This window comes from Rhinoderma darwinii, chromosome 11, assembly GCF_050947455.1.
Source record: "Rhinoderma darwinii isolate aRhiDar2 chromosome 11, aRhiDar2.hap1, whole genome shotgun sequence".
In the NCBI taxonomy this organism is placed as follows: domain Eukaryota; kingdom Metazoa; phylum Chordata; class Amphibia; order Anura; family Rhinodermatidae; genus Rhinoderma; species Rhinoderma darwinii.
Window position 1 is genome coordinate 46,286,888 of NC_134697.1, and position 23,287 is coordinate 46,310,174.

Below are 23,287 nucleotides of genomic sequence, written 5' to 3' on the forward strand. Positions count from 1 at the left end.
ATGTAATGCAAAAAAAAAATAATTGTGAGGGAAATTGACAAAAAACTGTGATTCCTCCTTTGTTTTTTGGGTTTTATTATTACTGCGTTAAAAATGACATGTAACATTTATTTTCTGGGTCAATACCATAACGGTAATACCAAATTTGTAGTTTTTTTTTATGTAGTACTTTTACGAAGAAAAAACTTTTGCTATAAAAAATATATTTTGGGTCACCATATTCTGAGACTTATAACATTTTTATTTTTCCATGGATAGAGCTGTTTGAGGGCTCATGTTTTTGCAGGAGCTGTAGTTTTTATTGGTACCATTTATAGGGTACATATGACAGTTTGGTCACTTTGTATTATATTTTTTGGCGAATCTGGGTTAAATAACGTGATATTTTAATATCATAACACAAGGCAGTAGGATACACATTGGAATAGGACACACTTTGCCAGAGGATACACATTGGAAGAGGATACACAATGGAGGAGGATACACAAGGCAGGAGGATACACATTGGAAGAGTATACACATTGGGATAGGACACACTTTGCCAGAGGATACACATTGGAAGAGGATACACATTGGAAGAGGATACAAAATGGAGGAGGATACACAAGGGAGGAGGATACACATTGGAGTAGGACACACTTTGCCAGAGGATACATATTGGAAGAGGATACACATTGGAATAGGACACACTTTGCCAGAGGATACACATTGGAAGAGGATACACAATGGAGGAGGATGCACAAGGGAGGAGGATGCACAAGGGAGGAGGATACATATTGGAGGAGGATACACATTGTAATAGGACACCCTTTGCCAGAGGATACACATTGGATGAGGATACACATTGGAAGAGGATACACAAGGGAGGAGGATACACAACTGAGGATACAAATTGGAGGAGGATACACACTGGAATCTTGCTACTGCTAGACTGCACTGACTGAACATCCTGATCTGTGCCTCTTGGCTTCTTGCAATATGCCTCTTTTGCAAAATATACACATTTCAGTTTGTGTCATCACTTATACTAGTTATTAAAATTGTTATTCAGTTCTATTTTTTTGGTTATATCAATCCACGTCATGTAAATAAAATAACACATTTGTTAAAGAAAATGTGGGAAAATATTAATCTTATCAATAAGAATTTGCACTTATAATGCACGGACACTACCATGTTGTTGTTGGACCATTGTATAGCAATGTGACCACCATCTCTGTATTTAGGACTCAGTGTAATATGGCAGTTACTTTGCTAGGGGAGCAGTACATGTATGCACGTACTGATTTGTACTGCCTGCCTATGTGATGAGTATGTCTGCAGCCCCTATCATTCATCCTTAAAACATTAAAGGGATTGTTGAGACTTTTAAAAAATGTATCTGGCTTCATGATATGTTATATAAATTTTAAAAAAAGCAATACGCACCTGTTAAAACCCATACTGCTCCGGCGCAGATGCACCTGTGGTCCCCAATGATCTTTATTTTCCTGCTGTGACTATGTGTTTTATATCCAAGTGATTGGCTGCATAGGTCACATGGATGTACAACACGTCATTGCTGCAGAAAAATGAAATCAATGGAGCCACCAAATCTTCGGCGCTGGAGTAGTATTATTTCCTAAAGTTCCAGACAATGCATTTAAGCAATAAAGGCTGACATATATTAATAGAGAAGGCAATGAGAAAGAAAAATAAGTGCTGTGTTACGAAATTCGAATAGATAAATAATTAAGGAGGTAAAAGTTATTGTAGAAAAGGACAGAGGATGGCATATCAACAGGTAGCTAATAAAGGGGAGAATTACAGGGGTGGAAGAATAGAGGTTTTCGTACAAACCTTTCTCCATTTGCTATAAAATGTCTTTTTCAAGCCTCCATTTCAGCATACAGATGGCATATAACACAATATTTCCTGTTCATGTATTTTTTTCCCTCATCTTGTTTGTTTTCACCTTGATATTTCATGACTTTTTGCACAATAAGATTTTCGCTTACTATTTGCAGGGGCCTAAACAGGCTTATGTAGCATTATTATGTATCTATTATACAGCAGACAGAAAATCCTGTGTTCAAATGGTGGTCAAACCAACAAATAGTCCCATATGCTGGGTGACCTGTACTCACATACCCTGCAAGATACATTACAGAGGTATACACATCTTATAACGTAATGGCATATCACTAAGATATGCTATAACTTTAAGATCGGTGGCAATCAGAACTCTGGAACCCTGAGAATGAAGTGGCCGCAGCTCTGATTAAGCCATGTGACCCCTTCACTGTTTTTTCCTGCACAGCAGCACCATGGCTAACCACTAGCCACCCACAAATCAGCGCTCCTTCATTCACATGATTGGTTGGGGCCCCAGAGGTTGGATCCCACCGCTTATAATGTGATGGTATATCCTAGGGATATGCCATCATTTTATAAGATGGAGATAACCCCTATAGAGGTTGTATAGGATTAAAAAAACTATTGCTACTCCCTTCCAGGAACAGCGCTACACGTGTTCATGGGTTGTCTCTGGTATTGGAGAGTTCTATTGAAGTTATTGGGGCTGAGCTGCAATTGTATACACAACCTGTGGACAGGTGAGGCGCTGTTTTCGGAAGAAAGCAGCCATGTTTTTCTGATCCTGTACAACCCCTTTAAGGGTGGCCTTCCATAGAAATAAACAAGATATGTAATATTAACTGTACTATGTGCGTGGAGTCGGGCATGAAGACAATATTAGTTTAGTATATAAAAAATATATATATTTAATGGTTTTATAAATGTACAAATAAAATATTAGCAGTAAATGAGGCAGTAAGCATGGAATAATCTTCTCAATAGCTGTCTGCTTCTAACAGTGCACTAAGCCTGGAGATTACCTAATGTTTATCTTCTTCTAGGGAGCAACTTTAAACTATTCTATTATTTGTCCAATATTATACTAAGAGTTTAGTTTTCATTATTTGAGGACTTCTTTATTTTGTCACATCAAGACTTGTTCTTTGGCGTCTTTTCCTATTGTGAGTGGAGAAGTAACACTTTGAGCAGAACTGATAATAGTTTTCGATGTAGACCGATACAAGAGGATAACCGGTATGATTCCTTTCTTAACCAAGCGTCTGAACAACTAGCAGAGTATAACGAATTCATGTCACATTCTCCATCAACAATGAATCCAGAGGGGACAAACTTACAGCTTAGATGACTCTTCATACACACAAGTGTCTCTTACCCGGCCAGAAATGAGAATAGAAACTCATCTGGTGCTAGCATTTACTTTGGATTAAGCGGAGGCGACTTCAATAAAATAAGGTTCTTTACTTTTAAATATATGCTTGATATTCCGGTTATTGTAATACTAAGAAAAGTCTCTTAAGAGTATTCGTTTTCACTAAAATAGGAAATCCCTGACCTTTAGTCACTACATCACTTATGTAATGAGAGCTGGTAATGCTATCCATCCAAAAAAATATCTTTACGGACAGGAATTTTTAATGAATACAGTTAAAGTATAATTTTAAGAAAACACTGAAACATTTTTCAAGGTTTGGTTCAATCTCTCAACCTCTAAAAGCTGATTGAAATGGGTCCCTTGATCTGGGAATCTCATGTCTCCTGCCCTGTTCTGTATAGGTTATGATACCCCTTATTTAGTTCCTAATAACATAAAGTTTAGTTTACATTTAACTATCGACCAGATAATTCAACACAGCATAGACTTACCGGACATTAGTGTATATTTTTATACTATGTTCTGTTACCAATACAACATTGTGTATTAGGCCATTTTTACATGTGGCAGATTAGTTGCAGATTTTTATGTGCACAATGGGATTTTTACCACTTAACGTTTGTTGTGCCCTTGTTTTTAACATTTCAATTTTTTGTAGGGTCCAGTATTGGCTAGGCTCACACCAAGTATGAAGATTATGTTCAGCAACATCATTTGTAATGGTCAGTTGAACGTATGCTCCTACATGTGCCTATGCAGTTGCATATGTCTGCCCATGAAAGTCATATTCCACTTGATATTGTATTAAATAGGATAGCTAAAGAATACCTAACTATTTAGGTGACTTTTCAGAATAAGCTGTCATATGTGTGTACATGAGGAATAACACTATTTCTGGCCATTATATGACTTGTATGCGGTATTATTTAGCTGTTTTCCCCTCTGCAGACTCTATATCTAATTCTCAGTTGTCTCTGAGCTAGTGGGGCGAGCCTAACTGCTATAATGTGTTCTATACACTGCACACATAGAAGGGGAGAATCCTGCTCTCCTATGTCTATCTATCACATATATAAAAGGGTCATGGAGAAAATTATATAGCTGTAATGAGCAGTGTATCTGAGAATCCAGCACTGGGGTGAAACAGAAATCTTACCTGTACGTCTCTGTCTTTCTCACTCTGCTCCTACTGCCTCCCCCTGCTCACCCTTTCCCCTCCATAGACTTGTATTGGCAGCATGTCTGTATCTTTCTCTCTCTGATCCCTCCCCTCCTGCAGTCCATCAAATCTGTTCTGTAACCAGGGACGGACTATGCTTGATAAGTGGTGTGGACAGCAGATTACAGGAAGGGAGAAACTTAGTGGCAGTAACTTCTGATAGAAATTGCATTGATAAAAAAACTACATTTTACCGGTAAGTAAATTACAAAGTTGTTATATATCAGATATACTCAGATTTGTCAAATGGAAACTCATTTGACATACAGTACATCTGGACTATGGACGTCTATGACCACATAAGAGGTAGAGTATATGTTGAAAGGTAAATAAAGACATCCTAAAACAAAATCTACACTGTATGAAGTCCAAAAATTTGTAAAAAAAAAAATTTGGGTTATGTGCGCTGAACTTTCTTAAAGAGGTATTCCGGTTTCAAAAAATAAATGCTATTGTTTGTATTATGAAAAGTTATACAATTTTCCAATTTACTTTCAGTATCAATTCCTCTGAGTTTTCAAGATCTCTGCTTGCCTTCATTCAATTGTAACATTCATTGTTTACTTCCAGTGGATAGAAATCTGTCCATGGTCATGTGATGAACACAGAGGTGCATGGCTCTTTACAGTTACAGTTTGCGTATCAGGGCGGTATCTTCTAACAATCCCAGTACCTGACTTCTATTACATAACCAGAACAGATTTTTTTATTCACAAGAAGTAAACAATGAAGTTTCCTACTGAATGGCAGCAAGCAGGGATCCTGAAAACCATGAAGAATTGAAATAGAAATTATATCAGGAAAATGTATAACTTATCATAATACAAAGAATAACCTTTATTTGCTGAAACTGGAATACCCCTTTAACGGCAGGATGGGGATAGGCACTTGTTTCAGCCCTTTCATACCCATCAGAATATAAAAAAAGGTAACAATTCTGAGCACATGAAGCTACACCACGTCTCAGTTTATAGGCAATATTTTGGCCCAATCTGTCAACCATTCTGCATGTATTGGGAAATCTTGAGACTATATAACGCAGTTTTCTAATATGTTGGAAAACCGATTTGGGATTACGTGTTCCTTCTAGAATATCTAAGGAGCTGACAAAAGAAAATTATTCATTGACCATAGGTGTTAATAAAACATCTCAACATCTATGGCCACCTAAGGATGACTCGCTTTCTAACAATTATCTTTCTATAAACAGTGGGCATCTTGGACAAGTTGTATTCTTACCAGTGACGTTGAATCTACGTAAATTGTTCTGGCAAAACTCTAAACTCTCTATAATTTATTCCTATAAACAATCTTAAAGTTTTCAACAGAACCAAAGGCTGAATGTGTCTTCTCTGTAATCAAACTCCTGTGTGCCTTTCTTTGGCATTAAAACATTCCCACCACAGAAACAATTAGTCACAATTGAGAAGATCAAGGTCAAATACTATTTCCATTATTATGGTTTAGCTTGGATTCTGCTCTAAACTGTGCAGAGTTCTTTGTTGGAGAACCTGGCATATATTAATTAAAACGCTTTATATTTTCTCTATTTGGAAATACAGCCATAAAAAGCCTTAAATATTAGTCAGAAGAGCCTACTTGATATCTAGTACCATGTACTAACAATTTGACTACTCTATATTAGACTTGCTGTCAAAAAGCTCTGAAATATAGTTAGGTCGAGATCACATACGGTAGGTAGTTTCTGGGGAAAAGCAAAAATTACTGGGATTCATTTCAAATTTACCCTAAAAAGGGGTAAAACTGCATGTGTCAACTACGGTTTTGTGATTCTCTTCTCTTTGGGATCTGGTCCTTCCTTGAAAAATTTAGAAACATGTAGCAGGTGCCACAATCGCAATGTGTAATTCTGTCCTAAATTTGGGACTACAAATAACACAATGTTATTTCTAAAATCACTAAATGCGTTATTCATGGTCCTGAAATTCTGGACTATGATGCTTTTCAGCAAGTTGCCACATTTACCCATCTATCAAGGACTAGGAGTACTCCATTACCTTTGAGAGGGACAGACAGAAAAGAGGCAACGGTGGTTCTTATTTTCTAGTTCTCTGATCCGTTACCTTGGGGAAATCTTGCTTAGTTAAATGCACTACTCCAAGTAGTAATCACACATTATTGTACAGTGTATCCTATATACCTCATGATACTCATAATGCCCCTTTAATGCACAGCAGAAACTGACACCATGTGGAGCAGTTGAGATACATTTGACTGGCATGACATGTAAAAGTAATTTGAACTCATACAGTGAGAGCATTTGGTCATGCGGAGACTACTGAATGCATATATTCATATATTGTGGGGCTGAAATGCTATCAACTCACAAGGCCCCACTCTGTGACACTATTAGACATTAAATGCAGCTCATCGCACAAGTCAAGCAACACTAATGCCGACAGAATTACATTTGGTGCAGTGCAGATTTCTCCTACCTACATCTCCTTCCTTCCAGAATCTTTTCTAGGTAGTGTAGGTGCCGGTCACTGTATTTATGCTCAAAATGAATATTATTTAATCGGAAATTCGGCATTGTGTTATTCAAAGGACTTATCTTTCAGTTATGAAGAACATGTACAATAGGTGCAATGAGGATTGATATTCTCTGATAAACCTTATGGGTCTGGTTGTGGATGGGTCTTGTTATTGTGAGAGAACCTGGGCCCATGAGAGGATCCTGTATGACTTAACACTACCAAAAAAAACTAAAGAGATGCTTATTGATGACAATGATGATTTGCGTTTTACAAAATATATCACAAATTGCAAAGTGCCCATTGTAAAGGTATAATTTGGAAACCTTTGGGAAACAACATTCAGCTGCCAAATATATTTTGCATTGTAGTTGGTGTAAGCCGGTTTGTGTTATAAATCATTGTAATATCTGGAGGTCTTTTAGGATATCATCAATACAGTACGTTATTACAACCATTTGTGCCTATACTTACAGGAAAGCTCAAAGTCAGTCACAATCTACACAAACTGCTTGCAAAATCATATTAACAATATCAAGATGCAGAAATATTCCTTGTTACATTTCCTTACTATCAAAAACTGTAAAAAATCATAAAGAATAAGTCTTTTGTAATATGTTCATTAAAAAAGAAACAACATTGCCACATATGAACTTAGATCACTTCATGCAACATCATTGCAACAACACAATGTGTCCGTGAGTGCAAGTAGTCCCATCAAACAAAAGGTACTGGACCAAATCCAGAGGCTACATAACAATTCAACATCGTTACCCCCGTAAAACTTGCAACATCTGCAACAGGGCCCTTCCAACTCTTATGCTGTGTGTATAGTACTGGTAAACTCTTATGAGAGAGAGACAGGACTGGGATTACGATGGATGATGCCCTGTGCAGTGCCCTCCATTGGTGCCCCCACAATATGGTATACTGTAGCGTGTGCAAATAACCATACCATTCAGGATGGTAGCCAAGTAATAGTGACATACTAAAACAAAATACAGTGGACTAAATAACAATGCTATACGATGCCTAGGTTGCAGTGCCATACAATGTAAATACCGCCATACAGTGCTCGTATAATAAGAATATACACTGACCAAATAACAGCTCCATACATAAGGTGACTAAAAAAAAAAGTTCTAAACAATGACTAAATGATACTGCTATACATGCTAGATTCATGGGGGTGGCAAGTGAGTGTGCCAGGCCTTCTGTAGTGCCTCCTTTATAAGGAGCAGCCGATGTGCCCTGTGTGACCACACAGGTTGCATACCCCTAAGGCTGGCCCTGGGTAAAGATGCGTTTTGGGCCGTTTTTAGCGCATTGGTCAAGGTGTGACTGCAACCCCTGCACTCACTATAGTTGTAATTAAAGAAACAATCCCACAAATATTTCTATTCTCTGACCCGTTGGAAGGGCACATTATGTAAATTGTGGTGAAGGTAATTTTCTTACCGGCGGCTGTATTTGTGAGTTATCCCCTCCCTTCTAGTCCTCAGCTGTGTGATGTGCCCGCGATCTCGCAGGATTTCGCTATGCACTGCAAGTAGTAATGATAGCTCCATTACACAGGTGTGTAATACATTTGTACACACAGATGGACAGCTGAGACCCAGAGGAACGAGCCCTTTTCCGGTTTTCTGTTATTGACAACTTTGAATGTTTTTATTATATACAACTGGGTGAGTCATTATGTCATTAACACTTTAGTGTACCTAGGACTGTCTTTTTTTCTGTACCAGTCCCTTATCTATCACTTTCTATATTCACATGTGCACTGGCATTCATATTTATCTTTTAATATTGTATTTTGTTTTTGTACAATCAATTTTATATTGGATTTTGTCTTAATCACTGTTTAATTTCAATTGGGCTTTGCAAGCCTTTATATACTTATGACTTGATGTGTGATTTTATGCTTGCAAAAAGTCCAGTTGGACTGAAACATCGCATGGGTGAATAAATAGCTCTTGCTCTTTTTGGAAGTGCTGCCTCTGTCCATTCTTTGTCTGCGTGACCAGTAATAGGACTCTCCAACCGCGACAGCGTCTCATATGTGAACAGGAAGTCAGTTTCTCCATTTATTCCTCTAAGACTCACATTGAGGCTGTGATAGGAATGAATGGAGAAACTGACTTCCTGTCCACATTAGGCGCTGTGGCGGTTGGAGAGTCCTATTGCTGGTCACATGGCACAGCTGAGACTAGAAGGGAGTGCATAACTCTCATAAAGCCACCGGTAAGAAGATTACCGTCACCACAACTTACATAATGTGCCTCTCTAATGGGCCAGAGAATAAAAAAAATGTTGTGGGAGTGCCCCTTTAAGCTTAATCTCCTCTAAACAGGTTGGACTCCAGGCTGATATATGTTATTTACACTAACACATTGCAGCAAGCTCAAGACAGAAGATAGATTTGTACTGCAGATGTACAGTATATAGCTGTCAGAGAACTGTCTAGACTGGATACAATTGTAACAAACTCTCAGCTGTGACAAGTACTAGATTTTTACAGGTTTAGGCTGGATTCACACGAACGTGGCGTTTTTGCAGATGCAAAAACGCGGCATTTTGCGCGCGCAAAAATCACTTGCCAGCTCCGTGTGTCATCCGTGTATGATGCGCGGCTGCGTGATTTTCGCGCAGCCGCTATCATAGAGATGATTCTAGCCGACGTCAGTCACTGTCCAGGGTGCTGAAACAGTTAACTGATCGGCAGTAACTCTTTCCGCACCCTTGACAGTGAATTCCGATCACCATATCTAGCAACCTGTTAAAAAAAAAAAAAGGTTCGTACTTACCGAGAACTTCCCGGCCGTTGCCTTGGTGACGCGTCCTTGGTGACGCGCCTCTCTTGACATCTGGCCCCACCTCCCTGGATGACGCGGCAGTCCATGTGACCGCTGCAGCCTGTGCTTGGCTTGTGATTGGCTGCAGCTGTCACTTGGACTGAATTGTCATTCCGGGAGGTCAGACTGGAGGAAGAAGCAGGCAGTTATCGGTAAGTCAGAACTTTTTTTTTTTTAACACGTTCATGTATATTGTGATCGGAAGTCACTGTCCAGGGTGCTGAACCAGTTTAACTCTTTCAGCACCCTGGACAGTGACTGTCTCCTGACGTCGCATACCGGAAATTGTTTTGCCGGGTTCGGCCAAAACGAGTTCGGCCGAACCCGGTGAAGTTCGGTTCGGTTGTCCGGGTTCGCTCTTCTCAAAGACACTCAGTTTGGATGTTTGTAAACAGAAAAGCACGTGGTGCTTTTCTGTTTACATTCATCCTTTTGACAGCTGTTGCGCGAATCACGCAGTTCGCACGGAAGTGCTTCCGTGCGGCATGCGTGGTTTTCACGCACCCATTGACTTCAATGGGTGCGTGATGCGTGCAAAACGCCCAAAGAACGGACATGTCGTGACTTTTTTTCAGCGGACTCACGCTGAGCAAAAATCACGGACATGTCTGCACGGCCCCATAGACACATATAGGTCCATGCAACGCGCGTGCAAATCACGCGCGTTGAACGGACGTTTTTCACGTTCGTCTGAATAAAGCCTTATACCCGCTGGATGTATGTAGAGGATGCATTATAACTATTAGGTCGAATTCAGACGACCGTAGTTTACGTCCATGTGACGACCAACAAAACAACGGCCGTCACGCGGACGCATGTATTTCAATGGGGCCGTTCACACGGCCGTTGTTTCAATGAACCATGTGAAGAGTCTGTTGAAAAATAGAACATGTCCTATTTTCTTCTGTTTTCACAGATCCCTCAATAGACTCGAGTCTAAAGGGACACGTGAAACCAGGACCCACACGGGCGCAACTTGGACATGAAAAACTATCGTTTTTCACGCCCGAGTTTGAAGTTTGCACTTCTTGGTATGAATCTGGCCTTATACTCAAAAACCAGCTATTCCATGGAACACACAGCCTGGATGAAAGTGCCAGATCCTAGGCACAGAGATGGGCCTCCATCCCTGCCCAAGTGGAAATATTTTAATCCGGAATGGTGGTTGAAGCACGCACAGTTCAACAATACCTACCGTTACCTGTCTCGATCTATAGTAGTGGGGTGCTTTTCCTCTGTGGTATGTATGCTATGTTTGTACAACATGTTACATTTAACAAAACCGAAAAATTAGCTTTAAAAAGCAGAAAAGAGTGGGACATACAGTATCTCCTTTTTTCTGGATCGGTTTGAATGATTAAATAATCCAACAAACGCTAAATGCCATAATATAAAAATAGCTAAACGTGTAAGAATCAGTGCTGAATATTTATTGCGAGAGTTAGCTGGAAAGCTCACAGCTCCGTAGCTCCGTTATTTTTCTGTATAAATCATCCATAAGCTGAATACACTGCTTGCAATATCATTATTAATTATGCCGGGATATTGACTTAGAAATTCCATTCCTTTCCTGTTATATTTCCTACATAAACTCGCATATTTATCATCCATAAAATCCCTACAAAAATTATTACGACAGGACTGATCACATCTATTTAACAGCTCAAGAAATACTCATTACACCTTACTCTCATAGATGGGGGACTTCTAACCCCGGGATTCTAGCTATGTATTATGCTGTCACTGCAGCATTCAGGATCTGTTAACTGGTCTGTATGAGGGAGCACACATGAATTGTAGGAACAGATGACTGCATTATTCCAAAGGGCATTTTCTCGTAACATCTTGTCTTGTGTTCCTTGTATGCTTTCTTGTGAGCAATCCTAGAGATCAATTAATCATAATGATATCAAAGCACAGAATTCCAGCTTGCCATGGCATTACTTACTGAAATCTCCATTCTGATGCTGGCTTTCATATTAGGATAAGTAACAATAGACGGTTTTCATTTCAAAAGCCCCCGTTGAATCCAGACACAAATGCGAAATTGCTTAGTAATGATAAGGGGTGGAACAGTTTGGACAATCCCAGCTCTAAGGCCAGGATCACACACACAGTTTTGACGCTGTTTTTGGTGCAGTTTTTGGCTGCGTTTTATGAGCCAAATGCAGGAATGGACACAAAAGACAGGAGATGCATCGGTCTTTTCTGTATACCTTTTCTACCTCTTAGATCCGCTTCTAGCTTTGGCTAAAAAAACTGAGCCAAAAACTGACACAAAAGCTGCATCAAAACTTTGTGTGTGATCCTGGCCTTAGATGTACAGAAGGCACAAGGTGCTATTTGTATTTTGGTGTAGTGTTCTTTAAAATTGCTCCATTGGCTTTTATTTTTATTATCATGATGCTCAAGATGGGAGGCTGATCACTTTGTAAATGAATTAAGCCAAGATTGTGGTATTAATAGTACGCAATGTAGCAGAGAGACAGCTCCTAATCTCTAATTAAAAGCTTATTTTAGATCATAATTGTAAGCCACTGGGATATCTGAAACACAACACAAAAATAAAATGTTGGACAAGAATCTGATGTCCATCAGCAAGAAGACAGAAGAAAAACAAGCACTTGATCTACTTGTTCATATGGTACAGTTTGTCTATGGTGTAGCAAACAGAGACAACTAGACAAGCAGGGGAAATTAATTTGGCTATATTTCCGAACATACTAATGTTGGTTCACTAAAAATTAGTGTAAAAAATTTCCACTTTGGCCACCATTATCCTCCCCCTGTGATCAGCTCTGATCATAGTGGGAACCATTTGGCTGAGCTTCACTTCTCGTAAAGGTAAATGACAATGTGCTGTTTACTCCTTCCACTAGGCACGGTATCCACAACTTCTTTCCTTTCTATGCCTTTACAGAATATATTTTATAATCCATTCAGTGGAAAAAAAGAACTTATGATGTTCGCGTGGTACACATTAGCACTGGTTCTTCCAGAGGAAGGGGCATTTTCTGCAGCAGCTTATACCTCTGCCTAATAGAGGAAGCGCCCTAGCAGGGGGACCATCTCTAATTCAGCCACATAGCTTAATAAGGCATATGGAAATGTGTTGTGCAAAGGAGATAGTTCATTTAAAAACTTCTAATTATTTGTGGGCACAGACTGCTGAATGACTTCAAAAGTAGCAAAGAATCACACATGTAAAGTCATTTTCTGGCTTTACATAAGGCTGCGGGAAACTAAGGCTACATGAAACCTAAGGCATAACCCCCACTAATGTAGGAATCTACCATAGATTAGCATAGAACTAGGTCTTCATGTTCAATCTTAAAGTACAGCTCTTTAATATCTTACTAAGGTCCCATTCGTATGTGTTAGATTTGGAATCTGTGTTAAATCCAACGACAATCTGCATCCCATACATATGAATGGGGTTTCCACAACCCTGTTCACGTTACGAAAAATTTCTGTGTCAATTCGATTTTTGTCCACACGGCGGAAAAAATCAGCCACAGAAATAAGTAGCATGCTAATTATTTTCACAAATTCTGCACAGAAAATCAGAGGATTAACATCATTGAATGACAAAGGGCAGGGGCGTAGCTAGGGGGGGGCAGGCGGGGCATGTGCCCCAGGCGCAACCCGGTGATAGGGAAAGGGGGGGCGCTGAAGAGCAGCTGATCGCTGCTGACAGGCGCCCCGTATGTCAGACACCTGCAGCAGCTTTAGGAAGAGCCAGGAAATTACGGCGTTCTGACTGGGGTCTGTGACGGCCAGGGAGTGGACCAGTCCAGTCACCTGACTTGTCACCTGACCTCACATCAGTGACATGAGGTCAGATGAGACTCAGGTCAGCGGACAGGTCCACTCCCGTGCTGCAGCCTCCCAGCTCTGCTGTTACACACGCCCAGAAGCAGAGAGGAAGCTCCGCCCACAGCCCGTCCTGACCTGTGATGCTGTCAGCAAGGAGACATGGTGAGTGTCTGTGTGTATATGTGTGTGTAGTGTGAATACAGTGTGTGTCTCTGTGTTTGTATGTGTACATGTTGCAGTGTGTGTGTGTGTGTGTGTGTGTGTGTGTGTGTGTGTCTGTCTGTCTGTGTCTCTGCATGTGTTTGTCTCTTACATCTACTACATTATCTGTACTCAGAGAGTTATCACTGTGTTATCTGTGGTGTTACGTAGGACTGCATGTAACAGCTACTACATTATCTGTACTCAGGGAGTTATTACTGTGTTATCTGTGGTGTTACATAGGACTTCAGGTGACATAACTACATTATCTGTACTCAGAGAGTTATCACTGTGTTATCTGTGGTGTTACATAGGACTGCAGATAACATCTACTACATTATCTGTACTCAGAGTGTTATCACTGTGTTATCTGTGGTGTTACATAGGACTTCAGGTGACATAACTACATTATCTGTACTCAGAGAGTTATCACTGTGTTATCTGTGGTGTTACATAGGACTGCAGGTAACATCTACTACATTATCTGTACTCAGAGTGTTATCACTGTGTTATCTGTGGTGTTACATAGGACTTCAGGTGACATAACTACATTATCTGTACTCAGAGAGTTATCACTGTGTTATCTGTGGTGTTACATAGGACTGCAGATAACATCTACTACATTATCTGTACTCAGAGAGTTATCACTGTGTTATCTGTGGTGTTACATAGGACTGCAGGTAACATCTACTACATTATCTGTACTCAGAGTGTTATCACTGTGTTATCTGTGGTGTTACATAGGACTTCAGGTGACATAACTACATTATCTGTACTCAGAGAGTTATCACTGTGTTATCTGTGGTGTTACATAGGACTGCAGATAACATCTACTACATTATCTGTACTCAGAGAGTTATCACTGTGTTATCTGTGGTGTTACATAGGACTGCAGGTAACATCTACTACATTATCTGTACTCAGAGTGTTATCACTGTGTTATCTGTGGTGTTGCATAGGACTTCAGGTGACATAACTACATTATCTGTAGTCAGAGAATTATCACTGTGTTATCTGTGGTGTTACATAGGACTGCAGGTAACATCTACTACATTATCTGTACTCAGAGTGTTATCACTGTGTTATCTGTGGTGTTACATAGGACTGCAGGTAACATCTACTACATTATCTGTACTCAGAGAGTTATCACTGTGTTATCAGCGGTGTTACATAGGACTGCAGGTAACACTACTACATTATCTGTACTCAGAGTTATGTGTTATCTGTGGTGTTACATAGGACTGCAGGTAACAGCTACTACATTATCTGTACTCAGAGTTATCACTGTGTGTTATCTGTGGTGTTACATAGGACTGCAGGTAACATCTACTTCATTATCTGTACTCAGAGAGTTATCACTGTGTTATCCGTGGTGTTACATAGGACTGCAGGTAACATCTGCTACATTATCTGTACTCAGAGTTATCACTGTGTGTTATCTGTGTTGTTACATAGGACTGCAGGTAACATCTACTACATTATCTGTGCTGTGTACATATGTTCATGTGTGCGTATATATAGGCCTGTTTGTGAATGTGTCTTTGTGCTTGTATATATGTGTCTTTTATGTATTTGTATATGTCCCTGTCTGTGTATTTATCTGTGTGTGTGTGTGTGTGTGTGTGTGTGTGTGTGTGTGTGTGTGTGTGTGTGTCTGTACGTCTATATATTTACCTGTATGTATATATTCCAGATGTGTGTATATATATTTGCCTGTATATCTAAATATCTATCTTTATGTATGTACAGAATATATGTTCCAGCGTGTCCATATATGTGGTTAATTTTTGGTTTGTGTAGGGGGCGGCAATAGAGAGTCCCGCACAGGGCGCCATCCAAGCTAAGGCCGGCCCTGGCTGTCACCAACCCTAGTCAGAAGGAACTCAGTCGCTGCCTGCGCCGCATAACCTCCACGGCTCCACCGGTAAGTCACACCAGGCAGAGCGGAGAGTGGTAGCGGTAGGCTACCGCTCACTGGTCTGTTCACAGTGTGGCGCTAAGTACAAGGGGGGGAGTGTGGCGCTATTTACAAGGGGGGGAGTGTGGCGCTATTTAAAAGGGGGGGAATGTGGCAATATTTACAAGTGGGGGGGAGTGTGGCGCTATTTACAAAGGGGCAGCGGGCTGTGTGGCACTATCTACAAGGGGGCTGTGTGTGGCACTATCTACAGGGGGCTGTGTGTGGCCTCTTTAATTTATTTTATTTTCATTTATTTTTATGTTAATTACATTATAGAACTACGTCGCTTGTAAAATGTAGAAATGCTTTTATACTCGAGTTACATTAAAAAAATTGTGAAAATAAATTACACCTCATTGATTGGTAGGGAAAGAAAACATGGCGAGGGGGAAGGAGTTGTCGGGAAATAAATTGGGGGGGGGGGCACCAATCTGAATCTGTGCCCCGGGTGCAGGAGAACCTAGCTACGCCTCTGACAAGGGGGCTAATCCTCATGCAGATCTGCTGTACACCCGCGGCACATCGGTGACAGAAATTCCTTAAATTTCATGTAGGAATTTGTATCGGATTTGCAATAAGCAAATTCGACACGTAAGAAGCTAGCCTACTGTCCAGGTATTTCCACCTTTGAAAGTGGCCCTAGAAGTAGAGATGTAGGATGCTGTTTGTGTTTGAAGAGCAGTGGAACCAGTCAATATCTCTGCAGCCAAAATCTCTGCCTCCTGGACTCCTGTGAGTATGAGTTGTGTGGGGAATAGAGTACCGAGCTTAGCTCCTCTCAAATCCTAATTTTGATGCTTTTGTTGGAGATGTTCTTTATCTCAAGAGATTTCATAAATCTGGATATAGCGTTACATAGAAAACAGACATTATTTCTTAGCTGCATCAGTGACGAGAGTAATGTGCTGTTTGAAGCACATACCTGTAACTATTCAGCAAGGAAAAGGAAAAAAATAGGTAAATTATGGTAAACCTTTTCACAATATCCACGTAAAACAATGTAAGACTAAACATGTAACCAAACTGCCTTATCAGGAATGCATTTGTATAAGCATCTAACTTCTTTTAACGAATACTCGTTCCTCTAGGCACGGTAACCACATCTCCTTTCCTTTGTGTGACTTTGCAGAATATATTTTCATAATTCATTCAGTGGAAAAAATGAATTTGGCATTGACACTGATCATAAGGAGCTTACAGTCATCAGAAGTATTTGCAATTATATTAAATATTGCATTGCTCATATAAAGTGATATGGATGAGGATCCTGTGCCAGTCTGAGCTGAAGGAAATAATGATTAATTTGAAAATAACTATTGGAAACAATTAGTAATGTCTACCCATTTATCAACACGCTTACAGCCACAGTGAAAAGAGAGATAAGTTGGCAGCGAAATGTGTGTGCCCCTCACTTGTTTTCCGACACAGAAACAATTTCATTTGGCCTAGATAAGGAACAGAAAGTTTGCTTTAGAATTCAGCATGTCATTTCCACCTTCCCCCACACTGTTATCCTGATTTCCACATTTGCAACCGAGTCATTAATTACTAAAGTTTGGAATTGACGTGAAAATGTTTGCACTGTGCTGAAATCTCTCCAGCCATGTGTTTGGATTGAAGATGAATGTGACGATTCTGTTTCTTTTACTGGGTGTTGCTAATTTTCCGCTGCCTCCCTCTCCAGAGCTCGACTCCAGCTATTTCCCTTAAAAGGATAAAATATCACTATAGCTAAGTTTTAGGTCCCTTGAGACATAGCACAGAGCAGCTCCCAGCTAGACCAGAAGCCTGAGAATAACCTTACACCATAGGATGTAAAAGAGTGAACGGCAGAAAAATAAAGCATAATGGACGGAGATTGTTAATAATACCCTCCTCGCTATCTGTTGTCTCATGAGCCCAAATTATTCAAAGGGCATAAGGGTAACAGCAAATGGTGGAGGAAATATAGAAGACTGGTCTGTAAGCACAGCTGGAGGACTTCAGAAATAGCAGAACTCTTTTTCCATACATGTTCTCAGTTAATCTGCAGTTATTTATTTCATAATGACAATTTTCTCTTACAGTAATGTTAGTCTTGCATAACGTCACATGTAGCAGAAGGAGGAGAAAGCAGCTACATTAGTGAAGGGTTTTAAGGGGTATTATCATCTTAGAGATTGATAATAGGCTATGCCATAAATGTCTGATAGATGCGGGTCCCACCTCAGCACTGGACCTCCACCCTTGCCCTGATCCCCGTCCTGCCTGGCAAGCAGACCATCGTCTGTTGCCACCAGACGGGGTATGGATGGAGAGGTGGTCATGCATGTGCGCGGCTCTCTCTATTACGGTAATTAATGTGAGTTATTGAAACAACCATAAATTAATATGGATATGTGATAAATGTCTATGATGGTAATTAGTCAATGAATTCGTTCTAAATATAGTAGAATACCTGAAAAAAAAAAAAACTGCTTATATGTACAAAAACAATACAAATGCACAAATATGTATGTAAATGCTATGTAGGTTCTAAAAAAAGGGAAATGAATGAGATAAAGTAGTGATATTGGAAGCAGGGTTTTTTCCTGAATGTTGTTCCCATGGATTGTTCCCATTGAAAACTGTTTGCTCCAGGGAGTTATTTAGCTGGCTGTACACTTGGTAAAACTGGACAAGAATTTAAAGGATACAGTATGTACAGTACAGCTTTGCAACCATTTATTTATTTGTTTTTTTTATTACTTCAATGCATCTAAAATTAAAAAAAATTAAGCAACTTTGGAATAGTCTTGATTAAAAAAAATTCCTACTGTTTTGTGTCTACAGTCCTGGCCAAAAGTTTTCAGACTGACGCAAATTTTGGTTTTCAAAAAGTTTGCTGCTTCAGTGTTTTTAAATCTTTTAGTCAGATGTTTCTATGGTATACTGAAGTATAATTATAAGCATTTCATACGTTTTTCAACTTTTATTGACAGATACAATAAGTTTAGGCAAAGACTCAATATTTACAGTGTTGAACCTACTTTTTCAAGACTTCTGCAATTCATCCTGGCATGCTGGTTATCAGCTTCTGCCACCATTGGCAAGTGCCAGTTACGACATCAAGATGCCAATGCTAGTGTTTACATGTAATATGCATTCCAGTAGCCTAAAGAGTATAACATTCTGCCTTTGTCTTAAATTCCGTCCGCCAGTTCGCTTTCTGCAGCAAATTTCAAGTGGAGGACTATCAGGTAAATTTTATGATAATCCGGCATGTGACTATTTTTGGGACTATAACGGAAAATCAATAATTCCGGATCAATGAGTGCTGGATTAATGGAATTGTATTGTCATGCATTTGCCTAGCATTTCAGTTTTGTAAACCTGTAAAATACATTTTTGTCACAGGTAACAATTTGCAAAAAACCCGGATCGTTGGCTCATCAAAAAATATGATGCGAATGGAACCGTAGAGAATATTCTTATCTCTATTTATTGGTTAATGTGCCTAAAACCTGGAAGAAAGAAAATGGTCTAGCCCCCCTACCGGGGTACAACAAAGTGATATGCCCTGCAGTGAAGATAAAGACAGCTGGAATATTTAATCTAATCTAGGAAATACTGTAATGTGCTGCATCTTTGGCTGTCATAGCAACTGCAGCTCACGGGAACTTAAATAGAACAATAATGTTTCTTAACTTCCACTTGATGTTTGAAATTCTTTTCTACTTTTGAAATATAAAAATTGTAATTTGTCTTCGATGAAGCCTCTTAATGGCATGGAGGTGCACTCATCTCTTATTGCTCTTCCCCAACCATACATTTTATGTATACCTAGAACGCTGAATCTAAGGGTATAATGAATGATTGAACGTTATTTTACAGTTCCCATATAGAGTTAATCGGCATACACAGTTTGTAAATACATTGCATGATTTATCTGATACTGGCCCTGAGTTTGATTCTGTATTATAGCCCAGAATTGCATTCAGAATTCTGCATACTTCTAACCTCCCAGAAATCCTTGCTGGCTTAATATGTACACAGAACTTGGTCTGGTGATTCGTATTCTGCAAACTGTTATCCTTACATCAGACAATGTACATAATCTGACGTAGGAAAACTATCTGCTGCCCCTACTGTGTTATAAGAACTCAGGTATGTTGTTAGGGGGGTCTGTCAACAGGCTTGTTGACTGCTTCCAATAGCAACCATCAGAATAGTGAATGTTTTTTTGGTATGTAATCCAGGCTATGAATTAGGATTAGTACAAATAATCTTGTTTGACATTGGTTAACGGAAGAATGGAGGAAAGTTAGTGTAGCTTGTGGTGTGATATGTAGTGTGGGTTAGCCTGTACTGTATGTCATACTGATATGCTATGTATTGTGACTGTTAGTATTTATTTACTGCTTCGCAGCCTGCACTGCGTCACAGTAATACGTATGTTTGATAACGACTGATTGTTAATAAATCATTTTCAATAAAATATAATGATTTACAGATCATCTCACACAGTTTGTTACTAGTCTGTAACTATGGTGACATATGGGTCTGCTTGTTAGCTGCATATACAAAATGGTAAGCCAATTTTATTACTGTTTGCACATTTGCTTCATTTTTCTTTTAACCATTGGGGCGATAAAAAAAATAAATGGTTAAAGTAGTGCACATAGCCTCTAAATATATCTTCAATTCCTGAGATAACACTAAGTCATGTGGTGCAGTTCTTTACGGCATTGAGCCTATAACTAGAGGGTCTGATTAAATATGGAAGTTTCAAAGTATTCATTGGGGGGAATTTAGTAACACTGGTGTTTCATAAGCTAGTCTTAATATAAACAGGGTTGGAGTAAAATGAACCTAAGTTATTAATAGGCGCACGCCTCTTATTAAATTAGGCGCAGCTCTGGCCATCTGAGTGCTAGAAAGTGAAATGGACACCAGTTATAAGCTGCTGTAGATTTGCGCCATGATTTACGCAGCTTCTGGCGTAAATCATGATAAATGTGTTGGGCCGTATGTGTCGTCCCCCCCTTCTTCTAACCCTCATCAAATTTTTAAAATAGTGCTATCAGCGCAGAAATGCAACTTTTGTGCCGTTTGCTACTTTTCTACTAGCCTAGAAAAGTTGTTAAACGTGCCTAACTTTTAAGGTGACTTCTCAGAATAAGCTGTCAGATGTGTGTGCATAAGGAATAACATTATCTACAGGATTTATCTCTAATTCTCCGATGTCTCTGAGTTAGTGGATCGAGCTATCATGTATTCTATACACACAGCATACATAGAAGAGGAGAATCCTGTTCTCCTATCTCTAGCTATCACATATATACAGCAGCAGCAGCATGGAGAACATTATACAGAAGTAATGAGCAGTGTAGTTGAGAATCCAGCACTGGGTTGACATAGAAATCTTATCAGCACGTCTCTGTCTTTCTTAAGTTGTTTGAAAAGTAAGTGTCCATTTAAACTCCCCCCCCCCCCCATTGTCATTCAGCTTGTCCATAAATGGATGTGTACACTAAACAATACTAAGTATCTAGAGTAAAAGAACTGGATCTCTTATTTGGATGTCGGTTTGGTGAATGTCGTCAAAACAGTTTCTCAGCTTGTCAAAAGCAGAAAGAAGTTGGATGGACTCCCTGTGGGTGAGACATATAGGAACATACAATTATATCAGTACAATATCATAACTGTGTGCATCATCAGAATATTGTTCTGCAGTGGGGATGTGTACTACTCATGCTAGTAAGCTCAGGGTATAGGAGGGGAACAAAAATGGCAATAGATACATCAGCACAAACTACCTGGATATTGATATTCCCAAAGAAAACCTAAATGGACAGTGATCATAAAACATAAGCTTATCGCAAATACCTATCTATAAATGTTACAAAATATCATCATTGTTTTTATGTTCCCCATTTTTAATAAAAGTGGCCCAATAGTGATGCTTTGCTTGAAGAAGTAGGTAAAGGGTTGACTTTGTAAGTCATTATCAGATTTTATCACATATTTAGAGACTAATTTTCCTTTAAGATAAGAAAGCTGTCTAAAAATTTCAAAGGACTTTTCCTCTGTTTGTACAGTGCAAACCTTTTGAGGAACAGGTTGAAAGGAAAATTCTCTTTCTTTCAAATGGACAATTCTCTGTATAAACTAGCACTGTGCACGGCACCTGACACTTGGGTTAGATGCTTTCTACAGAATAGCAAAAAACAATTTCCTTTAATTGTTTTGCAGACTATGAATTCATTGATGGGATCAAAATATATAAATACATGACAGACAAATGAAAAAATATGAGCTATGTGACAAAGGAGATCCTGAATATCACCGCATCTTTGTATTTTCAGTTTATGGCTTTTGGGGTCTTTGCGAGACAGTCAGTCTTATTATTGAACTCATAAAGGAAAATTATATTCATGAATCATCTCACTCACCTCTGATAAAAGAATTTCAATATGGCTAGAATATATTCATATTATTTATTCAAAACTACAGATCAACTACTTGTCAACAACTTGTTTCTCTGAAAGTTTCAATACACATTAGATGAAATTCTAATGAAAACAAGGAGTCTAAAACGACCAACACTTCTTGATAGGAAAAATCTATCACAAAAATGATCAGAATACTGATAAAGAATAGACCGGACACAGAGGCATAGTAATAGTGGTGCAGAGGTTGCAGTCAAACCTGGGTCCTGGAGCCTAGGGGGTCCAAAAGTTCCCTGTGAACCTTATAAGACCAATACTAGAGATAATGCGTGATATTTGGGGGTCCTATTGCAGATCCCATGACCAGCATGTTATGCCTTTGACGGAACATATTGGATAGTTTTAGATATTCCCCTGTATTTAAGCTTGTTGGCTTAGAGAAAAACAACTACTTACCCAAGTGAGAACAAAACTGAATTCCCACAAGAGGCATTGATGTACAGTTATGCACCTGTGCCATTTATCAGATGTATCTGATATTGATTGGGGTATTGGCTATCCTAGCAGGACTATATTGTGTATGGTAAGTGTAACGTCTATGGCCACGTCCCATCGTTCTGACTTACCCCTCGACGGCCGCGGCCATGGACATGTGAGTTCCCTGCAGCGTCGTCCTACTGTGAGGCGCCGGTCGGTACTCACGTCCTCGTATCGAGACTGTCTCCGGAGGGCGCACGCGCCCGTGCGTGCACGGTCTTAAAGGGCCAGTGCACGCATAATTGCAGGAAGCCTGCATCAAGCCCGGAATGCTACTGGACTATAAAAAGGGCTCTGCCCTCTTGTTCTTTGCCTGAGCGTTGTTTGTTACCCAAAGTTTGTCTTGCAAATGGTCTCCTAGTGTCTTCCAGTTCCCAAGTGTATCCTGTATCCCGTATCCTGTGCTGTCCTGGTCAAGTGCCATGCTGAAGCTGTTGTCGTGTTCTGCTACTACATGCCTGATGTCCCAGCCGAGCCTGCCCTGCTACTGTCAGAGTTGCCAAAGGTACCCTTTCTGGACTATAGACTCTGTACTATACCTGTTTGGCCAGCTGCAATCCCGCTACGC

The 23,287-nt window shown here is 39.7% G+C and overlaps 1 protein-coding gene across 2 annotated transcripts in view; it reads right to left on the reverse strand.

Annotated features, from left to right (window-relative positions):
• Window positions 1-23,287, reverse strand: part of PRKG1 (protein kinase cGMP-dependent 1) — a 699,395-nt gene that overhangs the window by 672,145 nt on the left and 3,963 nt on the right. The gene's annotated exons all lie outside the window — the stretch shown is intronic.